The sequence below is a fragment of the Mytilus galloprovincialis genome, chromosome 6, assembly GCF_965363235.1.
Source record: "Mytilus galloprovincialis chromosome 6, xbMytGall1.hap1.1, whole genome shotgun sequence".
Classification (NCBI taxonomy): Eukaryota; Metazoa; Mollusca; class Bivalvia; order Mytilida; family Mytilidae; genus Mytilus; species Mytilus galloprovincialis.
The window spans coordinates 91685172-91698497 of record NC_134843.1 but is presented as its reverse complement, the minus strand read 5'-3'; positions in this window follow the sequence as shown (position 1 = coordinate 91698497).

Sequence of the window (13326 nt, the reverse complement as noted above, 5' to 3'; positions counted from 1 at the left end):
TTTTTTTTTTACTATCCACGAAAATTGATACCCACGAAAATAAATGAATCCACAGTATATTGTTTTATTCCACAAAGTGATAATGATCAGCGTAGTTTATCATGTGTTTGTTTCAAGATCTTTTTAGGGGATATTTGGGGTTAAATCGAAAAAAAAAAAAAAAAACAGTTCGGGTCGACCGTCCTTCACGCCGTTCAGCTCTAAAATTTACGTGTCGTCATTATTTTCGTCTTTGCACGTCTGCCCCATGCAACGTTTTGTTTCCGTAGCAGATACGGTAAATAATGATCTAGAACTGAAACATTTGATTCACTTTGTGATACAACATTCCCTTGACGCTCGCGGCAATTTAACAAACAAAATTTACACGTCAAAAGCGTTCCCTTCCATATGGTACCACACCAATTCAACATGATATGGTGGGGGCTTACTTTCAGCCTACTCACGGAAACACCAGAAATCAGGTGCGGATCCAGGATTTAATGTAAAGGTGGGGGGGGGGCAAAAAATATTTTCTGCGTGGTAAATTATCAAAAATGTACGTGCTGTCATCAGTTCCGCATTGTCTGCAAGTATTATGGGCTGCTCAACAAAAAAGTAGACCCTCAAGGGTAGGGGATTACTTGCAACGACCTCAACACAAACGTCACATGGTAAGGCAATGGTATGTTGGTTTTTCAGTACATACGGCTGATTAATACCTTAATTCTCACACAAGTCTCTATTGAACATATTGGATTTGAATTATGAGCATGGCGAGTGTTACAACATCCATTATTCTTCTGTTTACATATTAATTTGATCAGTGCAATGCATCCAGGGTATAACAATATGATTAGATCACAAATGCCAATAGTTTCTGTCGGGAGGACTATTCTTTTGGGTGTCATATTGAGTGGTTGTATTTCATCTGTGACCCGCTTCAAAAAGATTTAAGATCGTATTATCGCCTTACACCAAAACTATATATCTTCAAATTATGAACCAAAGATATTTCGCGGGTATTTTCTAGTATGTCAAGAAACAACTTACAAAACATGGGCAGATCAAGGATATTAGCATGGGAGCGTAATCACGATTTTTTAATATATTCTACCGAACAGTGCAGGTAGAAAAAAAATGCGATTTTGACGCTTATAAGTCACACCTGGATCTGCCTCCGCCATCAATACTTGAACTTTTTTTTTAATGTTTCATTACATTTCGGTTGCTGTTACACATTTTGGAGATGGATTCATTATTTCAAAAACTAACGTTTAACACAACACAAGGGTTTCACACATCTCTAGAATGTTAAACTAACAATAGTATAATTTTCATAGAAGAGCTGCTAAAAACTCATCATATACCTCCTTTTCTGCATATAAGCGTCTTTTATAATGTATCAGTAGTGGGGACTGAATTGATTTGAATACTTTATTCTTCTAAATTCTGATACTGGTAATCATAGCTGCAATAGAAGGGTGATAACTCAACTTTAATTATAGATAAACACATCATAGATAGAAGGATTAAATTTTTTATTTACGCGCGTTTTGTCTACAGAAGACTCATCAGTGACGCTCGAATCCAGAAAAATTAAAAAGGCCAAATAAAGTACAAAGTTGAAGAGTATTGAGGACCAAAATTCCCGAAAGTTTTGCCAAATACAGCTAAGGTAATCTATTCCTCATTTAGAAAAGCTTTAGATTTCACTTAGATATTGAGTTATATATTTCAAAGATAAAGACGTCTAGCTATATACCGACCTAAAGAACGAAAGTGCTCTTAGGGAACTACTTAAACCCAGAATAGAGTGTGTTCATTTTGTATAAGCGTCCCCTGATGTGCATTCACTAATGGTCATGCAAATTCAACCACAGTAAAAAATGCTATGATAGGGAAAATGACAAAATGTGGCAATTTTCAAAACGCTGAACCTGAAAAAGGGAATAACCAATTCAATGATTATTTCATTAATTCATATAGAACGATTAATACGTGAAAAGTGTTAGAACATCGTTCAACTGAAGTCTTTTCCTTTTTGTTCTTCCATATGCAAAGTAAAATAGATATATTATTTTCCGAAGTCTTTTCCATTTTGTTCTTCTATAAACAAAGTAAAATAGAGATATACTATTTGCCGAAGTCTTTTCCATAGAAGTAACCAGTCAACCAACGTAGGAAATAAAATACAGCATTGCTAAAAATAAAATTTCCAAAATGCCGAATGGCATAGTTATGGAAGCCGCCGCAGTGGCGGATTCAGAGGGGTTTTCAGGGTTGAAATATATAACTCAAACTCTTCGATCTCTACTCAGCCATACACGAGAACACAGTACTACTACACAATTCTTTAAAGGTGTGTGCAGATCTGATTAACTCTCATAACTCTGCTTCCGCAAAAATATATTGGCAACATTACTTTTAACTGTACAAAAATTCCTCCATGTACAGTATGTGTCTTTACTTTTGCAAGGAGAGGTAACATTTTAAAAAAGAGGCAAAATACAAAAACTCAAAGGTCGAAAACAAACCGACACGGTCATAGCGAAAAACGGTAACCGACGAGGAGACAAACAGCAGTCCACATAACATAGAAAACTAAAAACTTAGCAACACGTAACCCAACAAAACCTGGGATGATCTCAGATGTTCTGGAAGGTAAGAAAATCCTGCAATTTTGGCACCGGTGGACTTTTCAGATATTAAAGTGAGACAATAACAATCAAAACCAAGGAGTAAACAAAGACTCATAAAACCAATTGTGAGCAATTGTCCAATAATATTCATTGTTAGACTGCTGATGATTAAGTTATGATCTTTCAAAGTTAGTTTACAAGAACATCAAGATTATATTTTACCTGTTTTATTGGCTATTTTCTGTTTTGACTGTCCGTATTTTCCGTTTGTCCAGAAATGTTTGTAGCATGAAAAAAGATGTTGTACAATTTCAAATGAGAAAGCTCTTCACAGAAAACCAAATGACACAGAAATTATCAATAACAACTTTAGGTCACCTTACAGACAATTCTTTTTCATTCGAACTTTTTGACGTAATTTCACACACAAATGAGACGAAAGACAATACTTTCTTTCTAACAGTAACGATACAAGCTGTTCAACGAGCACACGTTTTGATCATTTGTTTCTAACATACTTTTGCAAGTTTTCATAAACTTTGACAAACTATACACTCGCTGCAAATGCGTCTATTAACGTGTTCTTGCATGTCATAATTTAGAAATTGTCTAAACTTACTCAAAATTGCAATCCCCTGTAACCAAACGATGCATTTGTTTCTACTTCTGTAACGTATCAAACTATCTAAAACAAACGGCATACAACGTTTATCAAACTTTGGTTAGAAAGAAATGCACTATTTATCTCTTGATAGATATATGTAAAGTTGTAAACTGTTTCAAAAAAGGAATCACTCCAGGGTATTGAAATTCTATTTTGGGTCAAATTTTGGGGAAATATGTGACATCTTTACTCATTTTTTGCAATATTTTTGGCAAATTAAATCTATGAAAAATACTGCTTGCATATCTTATGCACATATATTTGACAAACAGTACGTTTTTTTTTTTGTTGTTAGAAATCAAGGAAATGGGGATGGTAAAGTTTGAGCATATTGCTATATAACATAAGTACTAATCCAGTGACAAATCTCATTTTGTGGTGTCATTTCCAAAAAAGAGCAATAAAACTACCATAACATATCAGCGTCCACTATTAGGAAGTTTTATAAGCATTGGGTTCCTCTTTGTTGTGTTAGTGCAAGTCTCTCATACTAACCATACAATGGTCGTCGTGTCAGCCACTGCCGTACCTAGATTTCTCGGCGCCTGTTGCTGTCTACACCTTCTTGTTCGTCTTCTATGCACTCTTCAAGCTCCGTCACAGCTATTAACCTGTCTCTCTGAGCTCTTACCACCTTGCCCCAACTTTGCTAGCCAAGGGTCATGATCCACTTCCCTCTTCTGGGAAGTGGGTCGTAACCCTTGGCTAGCGGAGATGCACCTTGTCCACAAATCAAATTGCTTTATTTCTATGTAGATATTTTAAATGTATGATTTTACTCGGACCTTCTACTTAATATAACAAAACAAACGGAGAATGTGTCCATGGGAAACTGATAATGTCCCAGCTATTATATATAATATTATGAAGGGTCATGTTGGGACGTACGTGCGTACAGACGGACAAGGGTAACACTTAATGTCCACTCCGAAGCGGCGGGGAATAAAAAATCCGGACGTTTTTATACTAAAAATGTGCATACACGACCAATTCACGATTATCCCTACGACCCATATACGATCATATCGATCTGATCTGGTCGAGATCAGGCTGAGATCGTGAATAGTTGATCTGGTCTAGCTAGTCGAGTAAAGATCGTGAATTGATCGGAATTGTCGAATAAGTATTCATTCTGTTGTCGGGATGTAGTCGTTATGGATTCATTAAAAGGAGTCGGATGGCGGTCGGGTAGAAGTCGTTAACAGGCCCGATCAAGAATTTGGTTGAGCTTGGTCGTGAAAATTTGGACAATCGGGATCATCGAGTTGATCTGATCGGCAGTGTGAACCTAGCTTTCATAACTTTGCTTCTGCAAAAATATATTGTCACTATTTATTTTTAACTGTACACACATTACTCCATGTACTGTATGCGTCTGTACTTTTGCAAGAAGGTGTAAAGTTTTAAAAGAGAGAACACAGATACCAAAAGAACAATCAAACTCAAAGGTCAAACCGACACAGCCATAGAGAAAAATGGAAACCGACGAGAAGACAAACAGAACTCTACATACCACAACATAAAAAAGTATAAACTTAGCAACACGAAACCCAATAAAAACTGGGATGATCTCAGTTGATTCGGAAGGGAAATAGATTATGCATTTTGGCCCAGAGGATTTTTCAAATATGAAAGTAATTGTGCATTAAAATTCATTATTAGACAGCTGATGACTAATTTAGCCTTCAAAGTTAGTTTTTAAGAACATCAATATTATACTTCAGCTGTTTAATGAGCTACTTTTGTTTGACTGTCCAGAATTTTTTGTAGTATAAAAATAGGAAGATGTTGTATAACTGCCAATGAGACAACTTTTCACAATGACACAGAAATTAACAACTATAAGACACCGTATGGTCGAATGTTTATAAGAACTTACGCTTTTTGATACAATTTTATCAACAACAAAAATGAGACGAAAAACAAATGATTTTTTTTTAATTCGTGATAGATATATGTAAACAGTTTCAGAAAAGGTGTTCGCAAGGGTATTACGAGGTTATGATAATGGCAGGTTATTGCCATTGATACACTAAAAAGAAATATCTTGAACCATTCAACTCCTAGATATCAGATCTATGGAAAATACTGATTACATACATATGCACATATACAACGTATGACACAGTAAGTTTAATTTGTAAGATAGCAAGGAAGAGGGGATGGTAATATTTATGTATGTGTATTGCTATCTAACACCAGTACTAATCCAGTGACAAATCTCATTTTGATAAAAAGAGCAATAAAACTCCCATAACAAATCAGCATCCTACGTTTACTTTCAGGAAGTTTTTATAACCATTGGGTTCATCTTTTTTCAGCTCCTGCAAGTCTCTCATACTTTTGATTTTGACATTCATTAGGGACATTCCGTTTTAAAATTTTTTCGGAGTTCAGTATTTTTGTGATTACTATTTATACTGCCCACACAGTGGTCGCCTTGACAGCCACTGCATCATCTAGATTTTTTTTTTCGGCACCCTTTGCTGTCTCACCCTTTTTATTTGTTTTCTACGATCACTTCAAGCTCCATCACAGCTATTTACCTGTCTATCTGAGCTTTAACCACCTTGCCAAACAATCCAACTGCTTTATTTTCATGTAAATTTTTTAAATGTATAGTTTTACTCAGACCTTCTGTGAACTACTGAACCTAACCAAATAAACGGGGAATGTGTCTTTTGGACACAGATAATGGACCAGCTTGCATATAACGTTATAAAGAGTCATGATAACTAAAGAACGGTAAAAGTGACACCACCCAAATTCGCATGTGATCTGTGTTTAATGTTATTGCGTTTCATTAAATTTGGTTGAGGCAAAATAAGAAAACGGAATCTAATAGTTGGGACGTACGTATGCGTACTTACGAACTGACAAGGGTAACATTTAATGCCTCCTGTGTTGCAGCGGGTGATATAAAAAAAAAATGTTTTATACTGAAATTGTACATACCCGACCAATGCCCGACTATCCCTACGACCCCCAGAGCCGTAGCGTAATGGAGGCAAATGAGGCAAATGTCTCACTTTTGAAACGACGACCAAACTTTAGAAGTGTCATTTTTTTTTTAATTATGTATTTTACATTATCAATATTTGAGTTTCAAACTATCTACCGGCACACTTCAGCGATTTCAGCTTTTACCATAGCGGTGACGGTAAAAAAAAAATAAGTGTTCCGAATACAAATCAAAATTAAAAAATTGAAACAAATCTATATGTCGTTACAAAACTGGTTGAAGACGGGTTCTTTAAAGAGAAGAAAGAGATGAAAAAGGTAACTCGTGAGTATAAACACCCCCTATAAGTATGCTGGCTTATTACTTTCCTTGGTTTATTTTTGAATCGATAACACTATAGTTACCAATGTTTACACTATCAACTCACTGAAACAAATGCTAATCGATAAAATAATTCATTGACCAAAAAATATAATAATTATTTATAATTAATTTAAACAAAATCATGAAGCGCCTTTTCTATGGAAGTCTTTAATGTATAAGGCAATTCATGATTTTTATTTATCTTTAATAATAAAATTAACGGTACCAATTTTCTTGCACCAGATGCTCATTTCGACAATACATGTCTCTTCATTGATGCTCGTGGCCAAAATATTTTAAATCCAAAGCTTATATAAAAGATGAAGAGCTATAATCCAAAAGGTCCAAAAAGTATAGCCAAATCCGTGAAAGAAATCAGAGCTTTGCATGAGGGAGATACATTCCTTAATCTATAATAATTTCTATCATTTTGTAACAGCAAATTTTAATAACACAAAAAATCCGTATTTTCATGCCAGTATCGAAGTACTAGCTACTGGGCTGGTGATACCCTCGGGGACTAAAGTATGAAATATATTTTTGGTATTGTTTGAAAATATTTTTTTCGTGTTTCTTTGTCTGATTATGATCAGCATTGTCTGGTTGTATGCTAGCGTTTTCCATTGATTCTAGTGCGGTAGGTCGTGCATGGGTTCGAACCTTGGTAGGTAAAACCAATGACTTAAAATTGGTAGAATAATGTGTCCAGGTAGGATAATAAACTAATGCAGTTACTAAATTAAATTATATAAGTGTCTAAGAATGTAACTTTAACACGCTAATGAGTGTTATAAAATTAGTTGTTATATTTAATATATTATTCACGCAATATTTCGCTAAACAAATTAGCTTCATCGGGCGTGTGCATCTATCTAGGTGAAATCGGATGCATGACAAAAAAATATCTTTGTAGCTTGAGCTACACAAAGTTCGTGTAAAAGTTTAACATATTGATTGATGGTGTATATAAACATATTTTTGTCGTTTATTGTACATAACAATTTTTAAATCTTAACAAATAGTTGTTTTAGTTAAATAGAATGAAATTCATGATTTATTCCTTTGGTTTTGGGTAGAACTGTTTTTCATCCCTCTCATTAAGTCCATCAGGTTCAAGAGTACGTAGCTGATGCATCCAGAACCTTTCTCTCTGTTTTCTTTTTTCGGTGTCCCAATTTTGGTTTACCTCAATTATTTGAAAGGTGATATTATCAAAAGTATGTCCTGTTCTTAAGAGGTGTCTCGTAATTGGACAGTTTCTTCCTTTAGTATAGAACGACCGGTGATTGTTAAGTCTGATGTTGAATTTAGTTTCTGTTTCACCAACATACTGCAGCTTGCAAGTTCCGCAAGTAAAAATATAAATACTATTTTCCGTTTTGCAATTAGATGTAACATAGATGTTGTATCGCTGCTTTGTTACTGTACTGCTGAAAGAGTGGCCAGTGTCAGCGGCTTTACAGCACTTACAAGCACGCATCCTTTTGAGTGTGCCATACAAACCCTTGTCATGGCTCCGTTTTATTGATGACATTGACATGAAATGGAACGATACTGCAGAACATTTGCAAGATTTCTTAGATCATTGTAAGCAGTTCCATCACTCAATTAAATTTACATCTGAATTTTCAAGCGAGAAAATTGCTTTTCTGGACACCACCACATTTGTAAAAAACGGGGTCATGACAACTGATCTTCACACAAAGAAATCTGATAAACACCAGTTCCTTTCTCCAAAAAGTTTTCACCCGAAACACTGCTCCAGGAGTATACCTTACAGTCAAGCCATCAGACTAAAGTGAATTTGCTCCTCGGAATCCAAACTTAACTATCGTTTGGGACAACTAAAAACACAGCTGAAATCAAGAGGATACAAAACCAAAAACATCACAGACGCTTTTGATAAAGCCCAAGAAAAAGATCGAACTAGCCTCATGGAGTACAAAGATAAGACGACCCGTGAAGATAGAATTCCGTTAGTTGTAACCTTCCATCCCGATTTGACAAATATTTCATCTACTATCCGAAAGCACTGGCGTCTTATCGAAAATGACTCTTCCTTAAAAGAAATTTTTCCATCACCTCCTATTATTGCCTATCGCAGACCCAAAAATCTCAAAGACATACTTGTGACATCAAAAGTAAAGAAACAAGAAACTTCTAAATTTGGGTGTTACAAACAATGCGGTAGAAGCAATTGTAAGTGCTGTAAAGCCGCTAACACTGGCCACTCTTTCAGCAGCACAGTAACAAAGCAGCGATACAACATCTATGTTACATCTAATTGCAAAACGGAAAATAGTATTTATATTCTTACTTGCGGAACTTCCAAAAAATGTTCGCCTCGCTCCGCTCGCCGATTTGCCTCACTTTAAATAAACATGTGCTATCGCCTTGACCCCTATACGATCAAGTCGATCTGGTCTGGCCGAAATCTGGCTGAGATCGAGTGTAGTTGATTTGGTCTACCTAGTCGAGTGAAGATCGTGTAGAGATCGTGAATTGGTCGGAATTATCGAACATGTATTAATTAATGGTCGGGTTTGAGTCGTGATGGAGTCGTTAAGGAGTCGTGAATGGTCGGGTTAAGGTCGTGTATAGCCGGATAGCAGTCGGGTAGAAGTCATTAACAGGCCCGTTCAATAATTTGGTCACGATTGGTCGTGGAAATTTGGACAATCGGGTTCATCGAGTTGATCCGATCGACAGTGTGAACCTAGCTTAGACTACTAGTTCGCAATTCTTTTGATTCTTCAATCAGTCAATTTAAAAATGAGGAGATATGTAGTCAGCTATAACAGCCCCGACATGACAAAATTAATAAAATTAGATTGAGAAACTAATGACACAATTTATGATAAAGCAAATTACGAAAAACAAATATGTCAGACATTTGAACTAACCAACAACCCAACCACAGGGACAGTGGAAGTTTGGAGCACATACAATTACATACTTCGACAATTCCTAACTAAAATAGACAATTGAAAAACACAAAACCCGCAAGATAAATTGAGCAGACATTCTGTGGTAGTCTCTGAATCTATATCGCAACATGTTTTATGCGCGTCATGGCGTATCAAATTATAAGCTAGGTACTTTTGATAACTTTTATAGCACGTATCATCCACTGGATAAATTTTAAGTAATAAGAATAATCCATTGGTAACACTATCCAACAAATTTGAGCACCCAATCCAGTACTTTGAGGGTCTCTAAAGCTATGTTGTCTAAATATTTGAATAGCTGTATCACTAGTCTGTCAAGACTCAGCTCGAATCCTCCAATGAAGGATTGTTAATTTTCCTGCCGATCGTCGATGGTTTTCGAATGCTTCCTCCGCCATAAAAACTATCAACCAAGCCATCTATAGGGGTAAATTCTGTAAATAAATATACGTCATAAGGGACCGTCCATTTAGGACCGCCCATTTAGTGGAGAGCTTTCTGTATAACACTGAAGTCATATGCTATTCTGATTGGTAGATAATGTTTGTAATAAATATTTTTTTGGCAGATGGATCAAAACTAGAGTTAAAAAAAAAAATGAATGCTGAATGCGAATCTACATTGTTTGTAAACAAGGCCATGTGGATGCCCAAAAATGCCGCATGACCCTATGTGTTTATTGTTGCAAAAGATAGGGCTACATTTGTACTTTCATGAATGTTATATGAAAGTTTCCAATTTTTATAGGTAAATCAGGTATAAATTTAATTCCATACATAGATTGGGCGCAGGGCGTTTGCGATTTTTTACCTGTAAAACGATAGGACATTTGCGCTTCAAATACTATGGACATTTGCGCTTTAAATTTTGAATCACTTGTATCAAATTCACCGGACATTTGCGCTTTTTACCTATTATAATAGTTGTCCACCTGTAATTGTTATGAGAAGTAATATAAAGTCGATGAATTTAACTTATATTTGTCATTATTACGACACATGGTGCAAAATCCTTCAATGCCCACTTTAATGAACAGTTCTACTTACTCATTCTGCTAAGAAAAATCTTTTTGAAGAGCATCATTTAACAACAGTCAGCGAATTACATTACGATTTGTTATATTGATGAATAGGCACCCTAGAATTGAGAAACATGATTATATATTTGAAATAAGGTCGAAATACCAGTCAGAACAGATAACAAGACCTTTTTTCAGTCCTTAGGCTTCAGATGTCTAGCGAAAATTATCTGTGATGACTGTACGTAAAATTGAGAAAGGAAATGGTGAATATGTCAAAGCGACAACCACCCGACCATAGAGCAAACAACAGCCGAAGGCAACCAATGGGTCTTCAATGTAGCGAGAATTCCCGCACCCGTAGGTGTCCTTCAGCTGGCCCCTTAAATATGCATAATAGTACAGTGATAATGGACGTCATACTAAACTCCGAATTATACACAAGAAACTAAAATTTAAAATCATACAAGACTAACAAAGGCCAGAGGCTCCGTTTTCATGTCTTTAGAATGTTTACTTTTACTAGTTTTAGCTGTATACATTTTTTTTTAAATAAATCAATGTGCTAAGAAATGTGCTTTGTAATGATTTTTAAATTTTTACCTCTGCCAACTCAAACCTGGCGGTCCCAAGCCCAGATAAAAAGGAGGATAGTCATAAAAACCAAATATTGCAAAAGCGCAAATGTCCGATGTAAAAAGCGCAAATGTCCATTTTTTGTAAGCGCAAATGTCCTATGATTTGAAGCACAAGTGTCCAAAAATAAAAGCGCAAATGTCCTATGAAAAAGCGCAAATGTCCCGCGCCGATTAGCATTAAAGTCAATGGGATATATTTTACTGAATTTAACCCTATAATACTAAAATAACGAGGTCCAATTTGTCAGCCGTCATCACGTAAAAACAACGAATCAAAGAATTCAACTTTATATATAACTAATATAGTACAAAGGTGTAGATTAAAAATTACACCACTCCAGGCCCTTTTGTTTTCCAGTAATTAATACACATGTATTGCCAATAATTAAGAAGTTCCGGGTCGAGTCCGATACCGATACCAATAGTATATTCACCTGTTACCTATTACTTTATCTGTACGTTCCGCATCTGACAGGCGCACCACCAAACGGTGTATTCAGGATTAATATGCTATATACACGGGTCATAATCACAGGGTTGACACTACTAAATTGTCAAATTGTTATCTATTGTAGTATTTTTATCAGTAAGACTTTCTAAGATAACAATACGAATACTAAAAATCTGTGACTAAAAATAAGGCGTATAGATAGTTTACAATTTGTTAGCGGGCATGACGTAAAACAGCGAATCAAAGAATTCAACTTTATTTATAACTAATAAAGGACAATGCTGTTGATTAAAAAATACTCCAATCCGGGACCTTTTGTTTTCCAAATAATTAATATTACCAATAATTGATAAGTTCCAGTTCGACGGGTTCAAACAGAAAGATTTGAAAGCAGAGAAAACTGTGTATCTTATAATCGACATGACTGTATCAGATGACAATACTAATACTACAATAAGGCTTGCGCATAGTTTTATACTTTAATTCAGTCACGGACCCGCGATATCACGGGTGTGTTCTAGTTGTGTTGAAAATGGCGCTGAATGCCAAAAGTTAAATACAAATTTTAAAATTAACCGGTTAATTAATGCAGTTTGATTCTAAACAGGTAAATTAAATCCTTAGATCAATTTCGTGTATTGGTACGATACTTACATTTAAAGTATTAATATTTTGTCAACCTATATGCCAATTCGTCACACCTCTATTAACTAGTGGTGAAATACTTTGTTTGGTAATAGCTAGTACATGGCCTTGAGAGGAGTGGTTAACTTGTAATAAAAATATGATAGCAAAATGTTTTACATTTTAATGTTTCTTGAGTTCTAAATAACGCAATTAACAGTAGCCATCAAGTCTCGTATTAAACTTGCAGATATTTTATTTCAATATTTATTTTAAATATCTTATGATTTTTACAAACTGTGATCCGAAGTTTTTATCAAAATCAACTTTAATGGTGTAAAAGCAGACAATAACACAATTAGTTATAAATGTTTTCCAATATAAAGACAACAACAAATAACAGTTTATGTCTGAATTTTACTACAAAAAAAAACCAAAAAATATAACATTTCAAATTTAGTATTGCAAGAATAAAATTTTTTTGGAGCAATGTTAGCGTATAAATTCAAATGCGCACGTTAAAAAATAGTCTATAGTACAAATGGCATCAATTGCAATAATGCATGTAGTTTGCAAGTTTTAATAAAAAAAAATAATTGTAAAAAAAACTATATCGTTTAAACGATATTTTAATGAAAGCTATAAGCATTAAAGTAGACACATGTTTGAATAAAACCAGTCTAGACGAGTTTAAAATGGTACCGCAGAAACGTTACTTATTGACCCCGATAATAATAGTACAATGTTGACCCTTTTCAGTACATCTTTATGTTTTATCTATATTTGTACTTTGACATTCCCATCATTTCTAGTCTACTAAGAGAGTATTTTTCTCCCTCCCTTCAGTGTTTAAGATTGTGCAATGTATATTAAAAACGAGTACTAATGTCATTATGTTATGCACCTATATATATATATATATATATAGAGAGAGAGAGAGAGAGAGAGAGAGAGAGAGAGAGAGAGAGAGAGAGAGAGAGAGAGAGAGAGAGAGAGAGAGAGAGAGAGAGAGAGAGAGAGAGAGAGAGAGAGAGAGA